This window comes from Ixodes scapularis, unplaced genomic scaffold (assembly GCF_016920785.2).
Source record: "Ixodes scapularis isolate PalLabHiFi unplaced genomic scaffold, ASM1692078v2 PGA_scaffold9__187_contigs__length_104089568, whole genome shotgun sequence".
Taxonomy (NCBI): domain Eukaryota; kingdom Metazoa; phylum Arthropoda; class Arachnida; order Ixodida; family Ixodidae; genus Ixodes; species Ixodes scapularis.
In genome coordinates this window covers 15,992,727-15,998,726 of record NW_024609884.1, presented here as the reverse complement: position 1 = coordinate 15,998,726, position 6,000 = coordinate 15,992,727, and the positions used below count along the sequence as shown (strand labels likewise).

The 6,000-nt window shown below is 39.9% G+C and overlaps 1 protein-coding gene across 4 annotated transcripts in view; it reads right to left on the bottom strand.

Moving 5' to 3' along the window:
- Nucleotides 1-1,081: 1,081 nt before the first annotated feature.
- Nucleotides 1,082-6,000, bottom strand: part of LOC8051292 (serine/threonine-protein kinase PRP4 homolog) — a 28,987-nt gene continuing 24,068 nt past the window's right edge. The window contains exons 18-21 of one of the 4 annotated variants that reach the window (XR_006076804.1): nucleotides 3,830-3,894; nucleotides 2,392-2,485; nucleotides 1,484-1,587; nucleotides 1,092-1,415 (exon numbers count right to left, since the gene is read on the bottom strand). The gene's annotated coding sequence lies outside the window, so the exon portion shown is untranslated. Of the gene's footprint in view, nucleotides 2,486-3,829; nucleotides 3,895-6,000 lie in introns of all 4 variants that reach the window. The other 3 variants (XR_003918717.4, XR_003918718.4, XR_003918719.4) reach the window with 3 other exon arrangements.

Below are 6,000 nucleotides of genomic sequence, written 5' to 3'. Positions count from 1 at the left end.
TGAGGATTGCTTGCGGAAGTTACGGGGCCGACGTCACGCTCTCTCCTAGCACATTTAACCCCCTTGGGTGCAATAATCCAGTGCAAAGGGCACCAAATTCAGAAGAGGGACTTCTAAATTTGGCTCCATTCCAGAAAATAACTACACTGTGGCCACTTGACTTTATCAAATATTCGCCGCTGTTTTTGAAAATAGGTCATGCACCCCTGATTACCCCTGGGCAATGCGTACCAGTTAAAAATCACTGTATAGGGGAATGAAAGGGCATCATGAAAGATTGTTAAAATACTTGTACTTTACTTGAAAGTACATTGTATTTATGGTACTTTACTTCAAGTATGGCGCACCGAGTGTACTCCATACTTTACTTACTTAAGGTACATCACGCCTCATTTACTTTGTATTTTACTTGAAGTATGTTTTAGGTGTACTTTACCCAACACTGATATGTTCGCAGCCCTTGAAGCCGAGATGGCGCATAGCGTACCCCTTCCGTTGCAGCGACACCGCCAAGAGCTCAAAGTATCAGGAAGGTTCATGTGTAACTTTTCAGCCAGTGCTGTCTCTGGCTGTTGCCATACCTTCACGAAACACTGGCATTTGCTAACTACTGGTGCATTATTTGAAATCTCCAACTCGGTGGTCTTTAGATCTCAAGCATACTTCTTCGTGAACCAGAACACCCTCTTAGTTCTATTCAATTTTTATATTCTTCATTTTGGAAGTATAGATACCACAACACATTTGCAAAGCTGCTCTCATTGAGTTCTGGGTTAACAAACGAGCCCTTCATACAAGTCGAGAGGATATGTAAGGAATTTTGGGACGTATCTCACTATGCCACTGTAGGCAAGCAGTCTCAGAAATGTGCATGACTACCCCACGAAAGTGACCCCATTTCAATGGATATGAACATACACAACAATGGCTCAGCAGCTGACACCATGGAAAATGTCAGTCTAAAACAATGTATGATGGCAATGAAGCGGAAGTTTCAGCTTTTCTAAGGCTTCAGTGGTAAGGCTGCATTCTTAGTACCTACCATTATGCAGGATTCCCAGAGGCATGCTCAAATCACCCGATAGAGTATATATTTTTTTTCAGCATTTACTGTGATTTCATATCATGGTTTGGGAGAACCCACACAACAAACCATCCCCTTAAAACAACTAATCTTAGGTACACTACACACTTCTTTCGTGGGTGGTGTAAAACAGGAAGAAAAAAAAAAAAGAAAAAAAAAAAAACAACGGTTCTTTTATCTTACCTATTAACAAAAACAAATATCTGCTCTTGCATCAGTTGCACCTCCGAGTTTGCTTCGTCTGAATTTGTTATGAACAAACTCAACAATGTACAGTGACAGTACAAAGGATGATGGAGGCACTGGGAGTAACTCGGCATTGATGGTTCTCCTAAAACAAACAAGAAAACATATGTTATTGCTTGTCAATAAAGTTACAGGATGAAAGGACTCAAGCACCTGAACCACGGCTCCCGCCCACCTCGAATGTCATTGAAAACCCCTCGAGGCAAAAAGGGACTTCAGGAAAGACCATCCAATTATGCATCCTTCATAATGCTGTCCTAAAGTCAGAAGAAAGGTAATATTATGAGTTACTATGTCAAGAGGAGTGCTGTGAACTACACATGGTAGCAAAAGAAAAGGACTATGAAATAGCTATTAAAAAAACAAAAAACTGCAGTAACATTCTTCATTCCAAGTCGTTGCTGAAAAAATTAGCACAGGAGAGAATAAGATTACTTGTTTTGCCACCCGTATAAATACCAGCAAGTTTTTCACTGGGCCGATACATTGTCTCACCCTTGATAATGCATAAAACAAGACAATTAATAAAAATAAATTTACAGCATGAGCACTTCTGGACAGTATTTTGTTTTAAAAGGTAAAAGTAAAAACACCTCATCTGCTTGGCTTAGGTACTGACCTTCTGTAAAACCAATAATTATACAGTAGTATACAAATGGATTTACAAACTGTTAACATTATTTCTTTGCATAATCCAATAGTGAAGATGACTAGAGCTTGAGAGTTTTAGCAAACCTCTTAGATTTGCACCACCAGTGTGAATTTTGGTATGCCCTTACACTTTGGGAGTCTAGAAAATTCGGGGTTCATGAATACGAAGAACTTTACACTATTTAATAATATGTAGCTTAGTTTCAATTAAAAAAGAAACAACTAAGCTGCCACAATTTTGTCAAGACACATGCAGTCCTCCACCTAAGAACATGTCACTTCAAAGCAGCCAGGAAAACACTCAGTCGTACAAAGTATGCTCTTCAGGATGGTCGTTACCAATAATGCAAAAACAGAATACAAAACCTGTTTCATGCAGTACTTTGTTACCTTAAGCATATAGTGTCTACCTGAGGGTGTTGAAAGGGCCCAGGAGGTTGGAAAGACATTCGCCCAAACTCTCGGCTTGATTCGGGCCTTTGGGTTCACAGGAGTTAGAGTGAACTGAGCAAGAAAAAAGTACAGGAACGAATTCAGGTATCTCAATCTCTAGCAACTCAAGCCAATACAAGTGTCAGAACTTTGATGACCTGGGAACTAGACTACACTTCAAATTAACTTTTTCAGGGAATGTCCGGAAAGGCCAACATAGCGTCTACATCTGGACAGCGGTGTCCTGCTGCAAGCAGAGTTTTAGGAAAGGCATAAAATGTCTCCAGTCTCTTCTTTCATATTTCCACACCCATTAGTGGAGAAGTGAAGTGGAGGACAAGAATATTCAAAGTTCTGTCCACTGAGGAGAAAAGCAGCAGGTTCCCCTGCCTTTTGCCTCCACTTCTTAAACTATACAGAGTATAGCTATTGACACATTCCCTTGAAGCTTAAATTTCTTTAAAGAGAAATGGCAAAGTGTATTATGTTGCAATTTCAACCATGGATGTATTTGGTTTTGGAACTCGAGATCTTTTTTGGGCACCTGGTGCAAGTCTACATCGGTTACTTTTTGTATACAGCAAAACATTTATAACCAAAGAAGAGAACATCTGCAGAACTTATGCAACACCTCGCTTAAAGAAGTAGTATATTCAGGGAAAAGGAAACTGAGAAAGGCAAACCACCTCCTTGAACAATTTCTTTCTATTGACATACAGCAAGATTAGGAAGAACATCTGATGCAAGTAGGCATAAATGAAAACTGATTAAAAAATGAAATAGCTATACAAGGGGTTTGTGCCAGCACTGCTGTGACGAGACAGCGGTTTTAACTAACAAAATGATACATTAACATAAACACAGATCTGACACTTGTATTGGTTCCAACATACTAACAAAAGTAGACATAAACACTTGGCAGTAATTTAAATTTTAAAACAAATTGAAACACAAAATATAAATGACCCTGTTCTGCAGAAACTGAAAACACATTAAGGGTGTACAGTGATGCCTCATTGCCGGCATGAGTGTTCATACTATGAAAACACCAATGCCCCCAAACAGTTTTGCAAGCAGTTTTGAGTACAATACCAGTCACCAAAACCAACTGAGAACCATTCATTTTCACCACTATGGCTTTCTGAATCATTGGTACCACCCAGAACGCTCAGTGTGCATAAAATGGAGCAGCACTATACACCACACTTTAGCCTGGATGCACACACTGAACATCACTGTGCTAGACATATTAAAAACAAAATTCTCAACTCTCAGCTTATAAAAACGACAAACAAGCACATATAGTACAGGCATGCATGCAACCCCCTATGAGTACTAAAAAAACAATCAGAATTCATTTACAAAGCTCTGCCAGCATAAACAACATATTTTTCAACAAAAGAAGAAAAGAATTACCACAATTAGTACAACCGGTAACCAATCATGCCAGGCTAATGTTGTCCCTCCAGCTGGGGCTTCACCTATATATGAATATCAGAAACAGATTAATGGCACTAACCAAATCACACTTTGCACAAAAGGACTATATGCAACATGGGAATCTCAAAAAACAAACAAAAAACATTTAATTACAAAAAAAAGACAAAACTCTAAATGAATAAACTGCAGTTATAACTAACTTAAACCACATATCCTCGAGTTTCCACACATCTGCAATTAGCACAGGAATGTTTACTATTGTGTATAATGACCACAGATCTTATATTTTTAAGAAAGAATATGATGTAGCAACACTGTGCTCAGCTGCTCAATTAAGGTTCTACAGTGTCCCACTGCAATAGCATTCTCGAGAACCCTCAAGAAAACCACAATGAGCAAACAGCAAACCAGCTACTATTTCTTGATGTTCTCATGTCATATGGCATGTGCCTGTAGGCTATCTTTCAACCATATACTGATCAACCACGGTTGAGCATGCCAGAGTAGTGTGGGTGTTCATGTTTGAGGAGGCAGCACACCAGAGTAAGACATTGGTTATCATGTCTGAACAGTATTTCAATTAGTCACACTTGGATTGAGAATCTGGAGATAAGAGGGGTTAGGAGCACAACGGCCCATTTCCAAGGCCTTCTCAGCCTTGGCGTATTCTGCTAGTTTTGGTCCCGACTGTAACATGCTACAGTGTCGGTTAAAGATGCCTTATCGACACTGTTAGGTTAGCTACATCTGCTTGGTTCCCTTTCTGGTTTGCATTTCGGTCAGCCCAAGTACCGGGTGAATCCAATAATGCGCCAACCCTTTTTAACCGCATAAATCAGTTTCTTACATATCACGCTACGATTTTCTAGAGGTGCCTATAGGTGGTGAATTTCGCGTATGAAAATTACTAACGATAAAGTTACCCAAATACCTTAAAATACCGAGCGCCTGCCCATTCCACAATAAGTGCCCACCCCTCCACTTTGTAACATTTGGAAAATACACAGAGGAGATATCATTACATATTGTTGACCTAAGGAGCGTCCATCCCATAGTTCTAAGCGATTATCTACAAATTTTGAGTGGGCGTTTGGCGGGGATTTTAAGGAAAGAAAATTCTCTCAATACGTGCGACGTCCGCGTAGACAAAATAGCTCAAGTCAAAAAGCCAAACATGGGGGCCTTATGTGCCAAACCAATAAAGGGCGTATGGCACGCCCTAGCGGAGGACTGAGGATTAATTTCGACCGCCAAGGCATCTTTTGACAGACACTTGATATCTCGGTTATCTTCTCTGCAATAAGCCTCCGTCAGATTGCGGGTACCTCTGCCGGGATTCAAACCCGCCGCCTGGGCATTCATATACCGGCGCTTTGCCTCGGAGTCCGAGGCGGCTACCAAAAGAACCTAAAAAAACATTTTGTTCATTCAATGTTGTATTAGCAAGAATGACAAAATCACGTATGGACAACTGCACCATTTTTGACTTGAAAAAAATTGTCTGCTTATGGCAAGATCTCTGCCGCTGCTGATAATGGCTGTTGCCAACAGCAGTGGCAACAATATTGGCGCCCTAAGTAGAAAAAAAATCCTCTTTTTTACTATTTACTCAAGAAGCTTTTTTTTTTTTTTATATATATTTTGGCACATGAAAATGCATCGCTTATGGAGAACCTCTGCAGTAAATCGTAGCGAGATACATTCAGAAATAAATTTATGTGATCCCTTGAAGAGCAAAGTCCCAATGGGTTCACCAGCTATTGTTGCCTAGCTTCAAGGGACAAGCGTAGACCACAACAGGAAGGGTGCATTAATGCGAGGAATAGAAAGCAGTAGCAGAATTAAAGACAACACACACATGGTGGTGCATATCTTTTGACCTGGGATGCTGCTGTATATGGCATATCCATGCATTCGAGAAACATAGAACAAATAGATAAAATCGTAGTTTTAGAACATGAAAATCCTCTACTTTTAGCAAAGTGTCAGGTTGAAAAAAAAAACATGATATTACTACAGACAGGTGTCCAAGGAACTCGCCCACACAGATAGCTTTATATGTTAGATTTCAAAGAAAAAAAAAATATTGCTGCAGTAATTGCACAAGTATTCTTACACCAGATTTTGCGAGAGGTTAAGGATGCAGC